Source organism: Conger conger, chromosome 15, assembly GCF_963514075.1.
Source record: "Conger conger chromosome 15, fConCon1.1, whole genome shotgun sequence".
In the NCBI taxonomy this organism is placed as follows: Eukaryota; Metazoa; Chordata; class Actinopteri; order Anguilliformes; family Congridae; genus Conger; species Conger conger.
Window position 1 is genome coordinate 19,815,267 of NC_083774.1, and position 17,064 is coordinate 19,832,330.

A 17,064-nucleotide genomic window follows, 5' to 3' on the forward strand; every position below is an offset into this window, starting at 1 on the left:
CTTTCACTGGACTCCCTGTTGTTGAAGGCAATAGAAAAATGAGAATATGGTGCTTTTATTGTATTGGTGGAAAAGGGTTTTAATGTCTTCTGAGACATTAATAAAAAAAGAAGAAATCCTCAAACTTAAAGAAGGTCAATATCTTCCCATGCAGCCAGGGAATATCCACTAAAACCCTAGGGCCTTAAAACTTTCAGTTCTGCCTAAAGTAGTTTACACAAATACTAAACCGCAATCAGCGTAAATAAAATCCAAATCGTAACCCTGAGAAAGAGGAGGAAATCTCAGGCGAAGAGGAGCAGCGGGAAAAAAAAGAAAAAGATTGTTTGCATGTCCCGCTGTAGAGGCGGACATAATCGTACAATTCCCGTTTAAATGAGATGGCTTGGTAATTAGGCCCTATCAGCCACATCGCACGCTGTTTTTTTTCTAGAATAGTTCTCACTGCCTTACTTAAATCCAGTTGATCATTTTAATGCAACTGTGTGTATAAGCCCTTCCTAGGGAACGCAATGGTATAAATAAAAGTACTTTATGACTGTAGTAAGATTTAGGATTTAAACTGCACTACTGTGTTTTGGTGACTGTGTCAGTCGCTTGCTTTGTGTGTGTATGTGAGTATGTTCATGCAGCATTCAGTATAATAAATATAAATAAGTAAAAAAAAAAAAAAAAGGAAAATTATATATATACTCACATTCCATTTCTCACACTTTTTTCAGTATCTTCCTCTGTGTATCTTCTTGAGCATTTCCAGATTTGACAGGCAATAATTCCATTTGTGACACTGGAAGCTTTTTTTTTTTCCTGTTCTTTGTGAAGTGTTTGTCGATAACATACAGTATGGTCCGGTGCTACTGTTCCCTTCCCAAAGCCCAGCTGATCCTCTATCCCAGCCCCTATCCTCCAAAATATGTGTTAGTCCTAATACAATCAAATGACAGATGCAGTGGTTCCATGTCATCAGAAACTCAACGTCATTGCGCTTCTGAGAAAAAATGAAATCAAATAATAAATGATGTCTACCTTTTTTTCCTCTGTAAAGTTCTGTAGTGTGTGATACTGGTCATGATACTGTCTACATTCCTGCACAAAGAATATTTCTATCTTGGAGGAGAAGAGAAGAGTAGCGGGTTTTGTTGCTGTGCTCATAAAACGTAGATGACTTTGTATTTAAGGATTATTCTTGGTCATTATTTATTATTATACATCTGTTGAACATTACTCTGGTATAGAAATATTAAAGAATTTGTGTTTATTTCAAATGACAGTATGGCTGTTTTCTTTCTGCTGTTAAGGGTCTGATGTCTTTGAAGCAGTGCAGTTTTATCCAATGTTCTATGCAATAAAACCTCCACCTTTGGGGATAGAAACAGTCAGATTTTCAACATTACCCAAAGCCGGCTCCATTTATGCAAACTGTCTGCACCTGTGCTCAGAAATATCTACAAATGTGCTGTATTCATCTTCTTCATGGTTTAACCTCTCTGCGGTCATTAGACCTGCTGCCACATGGCAGACTGACCGCCTCTGACCACAGTTTGTAATGGAGCGGTCGGAGGGCCGGATATGACGTGGCCTTAAAAAAAATCTGTGTGCAAAATGGAGGCATCCTGTTGTCATGGTGAGACCATGCCAGGCGTTTTAGCTGCAGCCCATTGTGAACAACAGCATGTTTAATATTGATTTCACATCTCTGCGCTAGGCAAAATATTTCCACAGCAAACACAATCAGTAATGGACTGCGCTTCTGCGATCATTTTGATAGCCCGCCTTTATTTTTTATCCCTAAAGATGTAATGCACTAAAAGCTAAATTAAATCTGGCAATGTATAATTCCAAGACATGCAGTAAAACAAAGACACCTGTATCCCTCAAAAATGAGGATTTACAATGTGAAATTAAGCTGCATTATGTCTCTCGCATATGACAAACAAGTAGCATAAAAAAGCAAATAAAATATCCTTCATAAACAGTTATGAGCGCCACCTGTAACAAAGCGATCAAAAAGGCTTATTAATGGAAGCCTAATATAAATATGACCGTTAAAATTTTATTTCAATAAAAAGTGTCCCATGCATTGTTTTCCACAACAGGAATCCTGCCACCCAGCACTCAGATGAAATATCTGAGAAGAAAGATCAGAATGGGAAAAAGAAGGGAAGGAAAGGCGAGGAAAAAACGGAAGAGAAAAACAGAATTTGAAATGTTGTTCCCAGTGCGGGCACTTTTTACTGTTAATGGAGAAATACAGTGCAGGGCATGTTTAATGGGTTTTATTTTTATTATACTATACTGAATAATTAACTCTGAGGCAGACTGTCACACAGATTTATCTTTTAATTAAAATAGCATGGTTCACGCATATTTGAGTGGTAGTCCAAATAAATGCAATATAGAAATTTATGTTTTGTTTATCTTACTGTTAATTATCGAGAGATTGTTCTGTATAGCGGCCCCCTTCATATTTTTTCTTATAAAGTTTTGAGGTTTGTATCGCAAGTAATAAACCCTCGCCGTCAGGTTTTATCAATTTATGGGTAATTACGAGAACATGAAAAAATAAGACTTATAATACGATCCCAAGCTCATATTTATAAACAGTGAGGACTGGTAATATGGGGCTGATGCTCCTATGGTTGAACATCTCGGAAGTAACATGCTCATACTTTCCAAATTAAAATAATATTCAATACCTCTTTTTCATCACTCTTTGAAAATTAATTTCCACTAACATTATGATGCAAATAGAGAGGGCGAATACCCACCCCCCACCCCCCCCCCACACAAACACACACACGCAAACACACACAGACAATTTTCAGCACTGATCCTATTGCGGTATGTTAGGTATCTTTCTTCTCTCTCTCCCTCTCTCCCTCTCTGCCACAGCTTGGCCTAGACAAGACCCTCAAGAACCCTCCCTCTTTATTTACAACCTCTTGCTTGCATTAATGAAATGGTACACAGTTCAACATTTTATCTTTCTGAATGGTACCAAGAGGAGTATTCAAAATTCCAGAAATGCATTAAAAATACCTGGATAATACAAATAACCTTATCAGTTCGAAGATGGTTTTTTCAACCAAATCGTTAACTTGTACACACCATAAGCATAGTAATGAGGCATAAATATTTATACCCCATGTCTGCAACAATTCACTGGAAAATAACCCTACATTTATTTAAATTAAATTAATCTATTTTCATCCATTTCCTGAAAATTTTGGTATTTATTATTAGAGCAACAAGAAATGACACTAAAATGTTGTATTGTATAGAAATGCACAGCATGTTTTGAATGTCTACCTTCCACATTTATCAAACGTGTACCCCAAAACATGCATGATGGATGCATGATGTCTGCAAGCCCTTAATCCGTCCCCCAAATACACTCAATATAATGTTCCTTGAGCAATCCTGTTTAATCCTAAAACTTGACATCGGGTATACCACGTGGACAAGAAAGAAAAGCAAAAAAGTTTTCAAATTCAGCGATGGATCAGAAACCTCGGACGCAGGACAGAGAGGTTTTCTCCGAGCGCTTTTCTGGGAACGGTCTTCACATGTTCTGGCTCAGCGACATCCTGTGCCCCTCTCTCCCGAAACGTCTGTGCACCCTGGCCTGCCGCGAGGTGGGGGCCCACCCGGCTAGATATGAGGCACCGCCCGCGGGGGGAACCCCAACCCGGAGCAGCCACACAGGCTCCGGCTCTGACAGACCCGCGTCCGCCCGGCCATACATCACGCGCAAGGCCAATTAGCCCGCAGATCAATCACCCGCACTTCCAAAGCTTGAGCGGGGGAGTCACTTTTGGGATCGGAGGGGTCCCAACTTTGGAGCCGCCTCTAATTGCGCTGCTCCGCGTTTGCCGTGTCACTTCCTGTGGCCGAGCGCGAACACGAGGTGACGACCGGCGGGTAATGAAAGGGTTATCCACTTTGTGGGATTCTGCTCCTCCCTTCGACAGTCCTCCCCCGGACCTCATTACTTTTTTTTTTTTTGAAAGCGATGGTTAATGAAATATATAGTATAATTGGTGAGAAAAAAAAATCACTCTACCGTCTGTTCTGGCTCTTTACTGTAGAATCAAATATTGTCTCGCAGGTGAATTTCTCGCTTCGTGACAATAAGAATTTCTTTTTGTGTCGGAAAATGAGAGGAAACAGAAGGGATGCATTTTTTTGACTATCCATTGCCCTTGATTTAAATTCCAGTGTGCTACTGGGAGTTAATTTTATTGTTATTTAAAATCACTCTCATGTACAAGTAAGTTGAGACATAAGGGTTTATAAAGTAATACTAAGCCCCCAAAAAAGCATATTGGAACACATTGATTATTTTGCTTATTAATTTAGCATTCAATGTAATATAATTCAGCAAAAGTCTCACAATACAGCACTTCTGTTATACATGAATTACACACTGGAATATTTCTGTGCTAATATTAATAGCAGTATCCAATTGTTTTTGTGACACTTCAATATCAATATTAACTAAACAAACAATTATGTCTTCACATCTTTTTGTCTGGAGGCATGTTCTGATATGCAACTGCATTTTGAAGGGCTGTCATTCTACGGCATATGTGAATATCAAACTGTGGTTTGAGGCATATGGAAAGGCAGAAGGCCACTTTGATTCAGAATCGTTTTACATTTGGAATGTGAGCTCCACGTACTGGCAACGACGTGCTCCCATAAAAACAATCCTCCAGCAAGAGCTCCGCACCTTCGTTTGCGGACGTAAAATAAGAACGGGCTCCGCACAGATCCCTTAATGTTGTGCATGTTGGACATGTTATTCTAATCATCTGTATTTATTACTGGAAAATATTAGCAAGTAATTGCCATTTTTGTTGTATTTGCATGCCACGGTTTCCATGTGTTTACACTCATAGCATCGCGATGTGGGAGGGGGGAAACGGCCCCCACCTCACGATGACTCCTTTCTCATCAAAAGCAGGCTTCCTTTTTTCTGTTCTCAAAGCACACGGTGTTAGGGTTCGCGCCACGGAGTTAAACCCCGAATCCGGAGACCGGCGCAGGGTTCGAACGCGAACGCGAACGCGACCGTAAAACCCCTTTCCCTGCTAGGGGTCTGTTAACCTGCGCGCCCGGCTGACGAGCGTGGTTTGTTTGGTCAGAGGGGAGACCTCGCGGGCCCTTTTGTTCGCCCGCGATGCGGCCGATTGTTCCGTCCGAGACGCCCCGCAGGTACTCTGGAGCCCGTGCTCTCCACGTCTTTATTACAGTTAATTATGAGCCCTCTCAGATGCCAGCGCCACCTAATTACGGCTATTTTGTCACGGCCTGGCGAGGCCGTCACTGGGCCTGCAGTCTCCCCAATTATAGTCTTTAAAAATCACCAAACACTGGCATTTTCCTACACACGTCCCACGTCTTAAAACACGCTCAGCAGGGGAGACTCGTGTTACAGGCCTGTTTAATTACTTCATCCTTTCACCAGTGGCATATAATTTTACAGGTACAGCACTTCTCCCAATCAGACTTAATTACTGCCCATGGTGTGGAGTTTCAACGTTTCCTTGGATGTCTCGAGTACAAGGCCACGGTTCACTAGGTAAGAGGGGAGATGATGGCTGCACGTCTCCTCTGCCTCTCGCTGTGTGTGTGTGTGGGTGTGGGTGTGGGTGTTTGTGTGTGTGTGTGTGTGTGGGGGTTTATTTGCATGTGTGTGTATGTATATGCACGTGCGTGTGTGTGTGTGTGTGTGTGTGGGTATGTGTGCATGTCCGTGTGTGTATGTGTGTGTGTGTGTGTATATGTGTGTGTGTGTGTGTGTGTGTGTGTCTGCATGTGTGTGTGTGTGTGCGTGTGTGTGTCTGCATGTGTGTGTGTGTGTGCACGCTCTGCGGTGCGTTGTCTGTGGTCCCTGTAGAAAGCCAAGGGCCCTGGCGCATGCTGAGGTTTTGCTCGGGGCAGTTACATTCCCTTTGCATGCGCTGAGGAAAATCATCTTATTTTTTACAATGAAAGTCAGTGCCAATCAGTTTACGGGGAAAAAAAATCCCTGCCTACTCATACTTAACCGAATTGTTTAAAAGACGGAAAATCAAGCTAAAAAAAGCACACAAAAGGCTGACAATGGCTCAGTTTCCACAATGACAGAGCAGAGAGCGGCGATTTATTTAGTTCTGCTTTCTGTAGCTTCGGAGCTTAATCTAGCAACTGTGTGTTAATAGACTTGGCACTGTTCTCGTTCTATATCCTGGTAAAATACTGCCTTTAGATATAGCAGATTAAGCTGGAAATACACAAAGCCCTCAGTGCCGGGCACATATAAACACTGGGACCAGAGCAGCCCTGTTCCCTTCTGTGCTGATAGTGCAACACTGCCCTTGTGAAGCCTAGCTTCTCCATACACAGTCCTTTCTATTTTAAAATAATATATCATAAAAACAAATGCACATTATTCTCGACCAAAATGTACCTTGAGTCTAAATGCTTTTGGAAATGAAACAATTACACAACCCAAAATGTGTAAATGCATTCCTATTGTATGTCCTGCAGAAATATTTATGAATCATAAAAGAAATGGAAAAGAAGAACTGCATTTTTTGAACATAATTTTTTTTTTTGATATCACATTTTTGGCTTGGTCTGGTTTTTCACATACAGTCTGCTCGTGTAAAATGTAACTGTAGAAACAGTAAAATGTAATTGCATGATTAAAATTAAGTGGAAACAGAGCACCCTGTTTTGAAATACAAATGACTTTGCACCAGACTCCAAAGAGTTAACAGTTGGAGATAAAATATCAGATATGTCTAGCCTCCAGATATCCATTAAAGTGTAGAATGCTGTTTTCTATCACAGATTATATGCCAGATGTTCAGACCATCTCTAATCATTGCAGATGTAATGGAGTAGAATGTTGCAGTTTGTGACTTTACTGGCATCCAATCTGTATAACTGCACAAGGGAAAACCATTTTAAATATATAATTATACCCCCATTAATACTCCGGGTTTATTTCCTTGCAGCGGAACAAAGCTTAATAAAAAACAACCATTAGCCACGTGTTTTCCCATAGAAGAGTAGAGTGTGTTCACTCAGCGACGGCCTGACTGTGTAAAAAAAAAGAAGAAAAAACAAAATAAATATATAAATAAAAATCATGCAAATATTAGCCACATGAAAACAAAGGTGTTTGTCCTATGGTGAGGAGCACCTCCACAGAAATAATGAGCCATGAGAGAAGAAAGAGAAAATGTCAGCGCTGCACTAAACGACCTGGGTCTGAAGGTAAACACGCATATGTCCCTCCCCTCCCAAATAGCGGGCAGACCGCCATCCCTCGCCCCCACCTCGTCTCCCCTCCCCCGCAGTCTGTTCCGCCCCACAGTTGTCCATCAATACATCAGCTACTGGCATTTAGACTCTGACAGCAGCTGGAAAGCAGCGAGACTGAGCACCCTGTGTGTTGTTGATTGTTATCTGTTCAATTGAATATTGAACTGTGATCCGCAACAGGATATATGTAGGGGGAAGGCCTTGACATGTCCCTCTAGTACCTTTCTTACACTTACTACCCTCTTTACTGCAGGACAAGGACTAAAGTAAACAATGTCTCTAACAAAAAAACCTCATTCATCTCTGCCCAGTTGTGCAATTGAATTTGTTTTATTATTCATTTTCTTCTTCTTCTTCTTCTTTGTTTTCCTTTTTTGTCTTCTTCTTCTTCTTCTTCTTCTTCTTCTTCTTCTTATTAGGAATAATAATAATAATCATAATCATAATTATTGATTTCATTTTTATTATATATCAGTAAGACAGAATGTGGTTAATCAAACCATGACACCCGTGTTCAACTAAACTAGTTTCATCTATGCGCATTTGGTGACTATTTCTTAGAGGAAAACAAAAATGATTTATGTTCCTCTGCATTAAAAGGGCACAGGACCCTAAGCACAGAAACATGAGGGGATGCTACTAAGAATTTCAAATGCAGTTAAATACATCCTTATTTTATTGACGTTTAGGTGCGCATCAGTCTTTTTTATTCCTGCCATTTTAGGTGCATCTTTGAGGGGGAGTTCTGGCATTTATTTCCCCTATCACCCCTCCAGAGGCAAGAGCAAGGTAATGGTAATCATTTTTTTGAACATAGCACTCAGGATATGATGTCGCGCCAGCGAGCGCTTCAGATTGATCCAAGCCCTGGAGAAGATACACTATAGATTGTGTTTGGCTGCAATCCCCATTTGATTAATGGTCCAAAATACGTGAATAAAAATATCAAAATGGTTGTCCAAATAGAGATAGCAAAGGATGCAAACAGCTCAGGGATAAAAGAGATGAATAATGAGTTTGTTCCTATTTCTAAAGTTATTGCTCTTCGTTTTCCTTGATGTAATGCAAGGCTCATAATTAAATCCCTGAATATTGAATATGCATATTTAATATGTGCGCTACAATAGAGAAATGAATGGGCGTGTTGCACAGGCTGACTAGAGTTTAAAATCCGATCACTCATTGGTTTTATATGGATTTCAGTTATGTAGCAATAACTGTTCGGCTAATGGTCGGAGATTATTGTGAGGGTTCAAGGGGTCAATTGAATTATAGCAGCCAATTGTGTGCTGGTCATACAGTTGGACATCTCTCTGTCACTTTTTCAATGTAGACTGTGACCTCCCAGTTCTTAGCAGCACCTTACATCTTATGGCTGAACTACTCATCTGAATATTTTAGCTGATTGACAGACAAAGACTGGCTTGCTGAGTGCTTTGGTTTTGTAGCTAAAGTGGTTGGTGGATTTGGGATGAGGCAGATGATGACTATAAGATCAACCAGGAGAACTGCAATCAGACAAGGTTAGCTATGTAAACAAGAAATATATGAATCCTGTAATGAATTTGATTCTAAAGGGTCCTGTTGTTAAAAGGTGAAATATACAATGGGTGGTGTTTTAAAAATGCATTGGATTGTTTACCTGTGCGTGGATTTACATTATTGTGTATGTGTGTGTGCATATGTGCAAGTGCACTGGTTTGAGTGGTGTATGGTTGTGTATGCATTTGAGCATTTTGCCGAGTGCGTGTGCGTACATGCGTATGCGTACGTCAGTGTGTCAAACTGCGGGTTAAAGCAAGGATCTGTAGATGGCGTTCTGAAACCCAGACGTGAGACAGTTGGTTAGTTGCGGCCACATCAGCTTCCCCTGTGATAGACCAGGCCACTAATTGACATTTTCATTAACAGAAAATTTATGTTCCTATTTCTGTTTGTGATAATGACCATTCCTTTGGAGAGCAGTAGAGTCTGCTAATGGACATGAAATAAGAGGGGAAACTTGTTAATTATTGCAAAAAGAGGGTTGACTCAACACTCCACAGCATGCGACTTCTCTGTGGCTTTCTGTAGCAGGGTGGGGTGATGAGGTAATGACACCAGATTTCACCCGTATTATTCAATCAGGATGTTATTCTGTGTAAATGGTAAAAACACACTGTTTTTTGAACAAGAAAAGACAAAAATATTTTTGAGTGTCTCCCACTGTGCCAGAGTCAGTTAAAAGGGCGGATATTAGATATATCCCTCACATATGTATACATCTAGGTTTTTTCATATACAGCCAGTTTTAATGCCCTTCAACATTCAGGGTTAACTCTATGGTTCAAAAACAGATTAATGAAATTCTACATCCATATACCATATAGTGCTTCATAAGTCATTGAAATAACATTATGGATATGTGGATATATTGCATTTTTTAAAGACAATACAAAACCGCAGAGAAGAGGCTTTGACTCAAGAAAACTGTGAAACTATCTGAATGCAGTTCCAGGCAACTAAATAAAGATGGGTTCATTAGGCACTTGGCATCATGGGGACTATATAGGCTTCAAGCACTGCAGCAAGATCATGATTTTGTAGCCATGCATTCAATTAAAAAAGGGAAGAAAAAAAACACTTGGAACTTCAAAGAGATAGTATTTCCTTTGGATAAAAACAAGATTCCATGGATTTTGCTTAAAAGAGTAGTGCATAAATCACCCACTTAATGTTACAATGCTTTGTCTGTTTGATATGGGCGCTCCTTAACAATTAGGCTAACTCCAGTTTAATGCACTGTTCCAATTCTTGGCTTTTGATTGTCTTTTGATTCAGTTATTGGCCTTTGTCAACATCAGGACCAGAGTTGTGACAATGAAAGTCAAATTAACTATTATAAGGCTGAGAAATACAAAATGCATATACACTCAGTGATCACTTCATTTGGTATTTGTTAGACTTTTTTATTTTTAGAATGTTTTTTTTCTGCTGTTGTAGCTCATCTATACTTTAAGATTCAACGTGCTATGTGTTCATAGATGCTCTTTTGCACACCACTATTGTAACGTGGTTATTTGAGCTACTGTCACCTTCCTGTCAGCCTGAACCAGTCAGGCCATTCTCCGCTGACCTCTCTCGTTAACAAGGTAAGGGGCAAGTGCAGGGTGAGTTCTGTGCCTGTATATGGCACATTGGGAGTATGCTACCACTACTATCTGCTTCTGGGTGACAGTATGCATGTTGGGTGCACTTGTGAGTGGGATTTAAATTGCAAATGCAAATACTCAGCTTTACGACAGAACTCTTACAACTCTTAATCAGATAGTCAATGTTCTGTCCGCATCAGGTCCATGCAGGGACCTTTTGGTGGGCAGGTGCAAGTGCCTGTTCCTCATATATTTTTGAAAAACAATATTGATGCCTACAGGCATAATCCTGGTCTCTTCTGAAAGGTAACCCTTTGGGGTTTGTTTTCCAAGAGTCTGAATTACTCCAAATATTGCTAAAATAAAGTTACAGAAGCACAAACACAGTGAAAGTTGAAGCTTTTCTTCTCACTGAAATAATTTGACTGGATACAGATTATTATATACGTGGCTAGTGCGCTTAGAAACACAATGAAACCAAGTCACAACACTGGACAAATCCCATTTCAAATTTGAGGACAACATCACCAGAAATGAGCATTCTGCATTGTTTTTTCTAATCTATGTCTAGGCAGTGTTCCAAAAAAGACACTTATATTATGGTTCTTATGAAGTGTAAAATACTGTATTTTGCTTATTAAACTACACAACACTTTTGTATAGTTTAATAAGTGAATGTGTACACATTCAGCAAATGCATTTGTTTGCTAGCCATGTCACTGACGGTTAAAGCTGTGCCTTAAAAAAGCTCTCTGAAAGCTGATTTGTCATTGACTATGCAGGAAAGGTAACCATATGATAATGTTTAATTATATGTTTTATTTAATAATGAACTGTAATTCACACTATAACTAAGCTATGAGCACAAACACAATAAAGATGTTATTAGCTACTGTAGCTAGGGATCAATTGAATATTATATTACGGACTCTCAATTCATTTAATAATGACAGATACTGTTGCCATTTTTTACAACTAAAAAGAGATTTCACCATGAAAATACCCCATTCCCAGTCAACAGATCAGTCCCCAAAATCAGATTCAATCCTCAGCAACTCCCCCACAATAATAAGCATTACCATGCCAATCATTAAAATATAATATTGTTTGCTACAAAGCCTTGTCAAAAGGCAATGTAGGTCAAGGAAAGTACCTGAAGCAATCCTATTTAAACTCACATTTTTGCCATTGCTCTCACCTTTTTCCCATAACGTTACATAAATTCAGTTACCACTTTATTAGGTATTGTTTTGGCATGTTGTGTGTTCAGAGACACTCTTCTGCATAACACTGTTGTGACATAGTTATTTGAGTTACTGTCGCTTTCCTGTCAGCTTGAAACAATCTGGCCATTATCATCTGACATCTCTCAGTCAAAAGCATTTTTGGCAGCAGAACAGTAACTCACTGGATGTTTTTTTATTTTTTATTTTTTTTACTATTCTCTGTAAAAATCCCAGGAGATATGCAGTTTCTGAGATACTCAAACCATCTGGAATCAACAAAAATTCCACAGTCAAAGTCACTTAGATCACATTTCTTCCCCCATTCTGATATTTGGTCTGAACAACAACTGAACCTCTTGACCATGTCTGCATGCTTTTATGCATTGAGTAACCAGTGATTGCTATTTCCATTGTTTACAGACATCGGACAGTTAATATGTAGTCTCATTCAGTTGATTACGACCAGACTTTGTGTGTAATTAGCTATCCTTTTTAAACCGTGGAAAGTGAGGTAGCTAACTTATCCCTTCCCAACCAGTTCACTGGCATAGTGTTATTTTCAGATGAGAAATGGTACACAAGCACCCATAAACATTTGAATGTCATATCTGTAACCTTGCGTAGTTGCTGAAATCTGACAAAAATGTGTTTTCATCAACAGCGTCCTAGCGTTAGTGTTATCTATAGCATATCCAGTAAGTGAATCCTGTTACGGTATAAGCTTTTGTTTCATAATATGGAGTCAAAAGTAAAATTAGCTTTACTTCTATGATGCTTGCGCACATGTATATATGCATATTTAATATATGTATAGGCAAATTATGTTTTTATATTTTGTATTTGTTTCAGCCCATGTACATAGGGAACACAGATGAACCTGTCACTAACTAAGGCCTAGGGGTGAGCCTAGTATTCGTTTTATACGAATACTTGCAACAAATATTAACTTTCTTCTGAATACAAGTGTTCATGATCCGTAATCCTACTTTTGTATTTCGTCCAAGTGGTTATCTTTATTCACGATTGAAATATATGTTGTCATTATCAAAGCATGTGACTGGACGCCCAAAGTGGCCTCCTTTATTTATTTATTTTCTACATTGGCTCAGCAGCTGTACATCAGTGATGAATGCGTAGCATAAAGTTAACACTGTTTAGTTCCTCCCTGGTTCCTCCCCCTTCGATGAGTAAAAATGACTGCCTGGCTGCCATTTTCCCCACTCATCTCTTGTGCATTTCAAGAGATTGTTGTGTGAACTTGTTCTGATCATAGATTAAGGATATAACTACAAATCATACATTATTTTATTTTGTGTATTGTTTATCAGTTATCATTTGTCAGCAGCACCATTAATTTCACAAGCAGCCGTTGGTGAGATCTGGCAGTAGGCTACATGAAACTGTTAGCCAACCTCAGCTTGAGCCTTGCAAAGTATTAGCAAAACCCGTAGATAGTCGGCCGCAGTTAAGAAAAGTAAAAGCAAACATAACAGGGAAAGCGAAGAGAAGATGCAAAGAAAATATTCACCTTACCAGCGGTGTTGACACCTACGCTGTGGATAAATCAGAATGGCTTCGGCGAACTTGCTCATTAGATTAAATTAATGTGTGTTTGGAGAGACCATAGCCTGCACACAAATGACTAAAACTCCAAACCCCACCTTTTCTCATGACACGTTGTAAATACACAGCCATGTGCTTCAAACAAGCTAAGGTTCATAGCTAACTTTAGACATAAATGATCCAGGATTTTAAAAATTAAGGAGAGGTTAATTGTAAGGAGGATGCGGTCATGATTTCGTTTACATTATTTTAGCTTGAGGTAAGGTAGTACATTTTGTCAATTTAGCTTTTTCTGGTGGTGATTCTTGTTAGTTATTCACTTGTAAACATGTTACATTTACTAGCCAGCTAACTAGGTACTGTGACTTTGTTCAAAGTGATGTTGCTTGCGGTGGATTTTTTAGATTGCTGTAATGTTGTTGTAGCTAGCTAGCTAGTTATGTCCTACTGATTTTTCTGGTGAAATTACCTGTCATCTGAAGTGGTCTGAACACACTTTAATGTGAACGGAGGACTGAAAATCCTTGATGTCTAGCCATTCTTCGCCTACGCTTAACAACTCAACGCCTCCGTTTCTGGTCCTTCCTATTAGTTAATCTAACAGTTGGTGTACTATAACGTTAAACGCTTATCTTGGTGGAGCTAGCTAGCAATCTGAACTGGTGGTATTTAGCAATGCAGGATTACTGTGCTGAATAAACCCATAATGTCCCAAACATTTCAAAGCATGAATGGTGGCTTTTTGTATGGAGTGAGCTTTCTACCTGGGTCAGACTTAGTGCATTCTCCGGTCGCAGTTGTTAAAGAAATCAATCGCACTTAAGTTTTTTAATGATCATGTTCGTAATATGTGAAATGATAGCCTACTGTTTCTTCTCATCTACCTTCATTATATGAGGCGACATGGCTCAGGCAGTAAGAGCAGTCGTCTGGCAATCGGAGGGTTGCCTGTTCGATCTCCCGCCCGGGCTGTGTCGAAGTGTCCCTGAGCAAGACCCCTAACCCCAAATGCTCCTGACGAGCTGGTTGGCACCTTGCATGGCAGCCAATCGGCGTCGGTGTGTGTATGAATGGGTGAATGAGAAGCATCAATTGTACAGCGCTTTGGATAAAGGTGCTATATAAATGCCAACCTTTTACCATTTATATGGATTGAATTACATGTTAAAGACATTGATCGTAATCATTATAGGGACTAATGTAACTTGCTGTTAACGTTACTTCTTGAGATCATGTTTAAGTGCCTTTCCACAACATGCCTATACTTGCTTTACTGTGGTGAAAAATTATCACAGATATCTTGCATTGATGCTGTTCTTTTGTTAAGAAAATGTATTGTAGCCCATTAAGGACTAGAAACACAACAGCTGTTAGGAAATTTAGGTTGCAAACCAAGAAGCCTCTTCATTGCAGTGCACGAAATTAATTATTGCAATTATGGAATGCATTAAGTGAAATAGAAAGATTAGCATCTGAGGTGGTTGGTACACATCTACATCTCCCCCTAGGTGCTCGGTAATAGGTGCTCGAACGCTAGTACAGGCATGCCACTGCCTGCCTTTTTTCATTAATAGCTAGCTAGCTAGCTAGTTTGCATTCATAAGGTGACATAATCGATAACATTAAATAGCTAGTTTGCTTTCTTAAGGATGTTATAGTTGTGATTTTATCTTAACTTGGCTAACTAGCTTGATTGATTATTGCATAAATAAGTATCCTTACCTTAGCTATCGATAGTTGATATACAAAGTTGACTAGCTTGTGAAAACTCAGTCTCCCTAGATGAGCGAGGATCATGGAGTTAGCTTTGGTAAACAACAATGTGTGGAAAGTCGGGCAAAGTCTGTCAATCATAGCTAACTGACAGTTCTTGTTACCATGCCCAGACAGTTTGGGTGAACTTTTTGCAGATTTTGTTGTTGCCTAAAGCCAACTGGCAAGTGTCACATTCAAACATCATGTTAATCCTTTAACATTATAGTTAATGATTCTTATTACAGACTACATGTCCAACTTAGTCTGTTTGGATTCAGATCTTATTGCATAGACCATTTGTTGTGACTTTATTGGTTACTGTAACTTATTCAAAGTTGTATCATCCTGCAATAGAGTAGTGTCATAAACATAGGCTACATACGTGGCACTCCTATCGGCTTCTATCTGAAAGTCGTAAAAATTACATTAAGTATTTGTGGCTACCATAGAAGTTGAAAAACATAATATTGTAGCGTTCCTGTCAGGATAAACAGCTGTAAAATAAATAAATATATATGGCATCCACAACATTCCTATGACAATTAGTCATAGTTGTCAATGTGCTCTTACCTGTGACATTTTTAGCCACGTGGCTATTCTCAATTAAATGAATCTGGGAAAAATCAAATGTCAGACATTTTGTGGATTGGGACATAAGAGATACAGAATGACTGCCATGACATTTTTTTGTCTGTCAAAGCCCCAGCTCTATAAATACACTACATTATTTCTCAGAAAACAGACATATTCTGTTGGCCAGGTCTTCTGTATTTAAAAATAACAATAACAAGCCATATAGTTGACAATTGTGAGAGTCTGTCATTATTAGTTACTGTTATAAAGACACCCCTTAAATGAGTCCCACATCATTGTGAAGGAAATCCTAACAAAATCCAACAAAATATTTATGTTTGTCCTCAACCTCTCTGAAATAAACAGTCAGCTCCTGTACAGCAAGAATATCTAGATAAGGCTTAAAATGTGAGACAATTTGCATACAGAGCTAGGCACATCCCCTATCATATGATTACACACAGTAATTAAAACAGATGTAACTCTAAGACTTTCTTAAGTACCGATAATTAATATGTAATTATGCACTCATTATGAAACTAGTTAACTCATCTAATAGAAGCAGACATGAAATTCAAGTTTGCAGTCCCAATTACTGTCATTAGAAAAAAGTCTGTTTCCCGCTTGCGTATCAAAACATCAATTTACTGCAGGAACAAACGATAAAACAGTTTAATTGTTTTAAAAAGCAATCTGACATAAGCTTGTGAAACACATCTTTTTATTGACGATGTTGTATTGTGCTGAAAGCTGAAGAATGTTAGCATCATCAGCTTCACAAATGAAAGCTAAAATCCTTCAAAAACAGGAATGTCTAACAGGATATTCTATGGTACAGTAAATGGTACTGCCGTGTGAGGCATTTATGCAGAGCTAAACTTATGGTACTGTAAGACCATCGTTGACGAACACTGCCCGCTCCAATACTCCTAACGTTGTGTTATTGTGTTGAATGATATTGCGGTATGTTAGGTATCCCTCCCTCTCTTACTCTCACTCTCACTCTCTCTCTTTCTCTCTCATTCTCTCTCATTCTCTCTCCGTGCAAATTTGTCTTTGATTCTGGATTTTACAGAACAAGGAGACAAGAGACAAGTCCTCCATTTCAGCAGGTGAGGTGCCATCCCTCTCCTGCAGATATGAAAGGCAATCTAAAGACATCTCCTAGCGCGGGGCTCCTGGTGGTAAGCTGGTGCGCTCAGGAACAGTGGGTGTTCTGTAATGTTTCTCTTGTAAAACAAGAGATCACCTTGGGCAGCTGCGCAGCCTTCCCCTGTTGTTACGGCGACGCGCAGCTGATCAGCAGCCGAGCTGACAACTTCATTCAGCCGCCACCTGCTAGCTGCCAATCAGCCGCCTGTCCCCAGGCTATTGACAGAGCTGTCAGCCTGGCTGAGATGTGTCTGTCAAAGCTCCAGCTCTCCGGCTCCCTCACTCAATACGCTGCAGTGCATTCTCGTCCGCATTTCCCCCTCCTGCCCTCCTGTCCTTTATAGAGA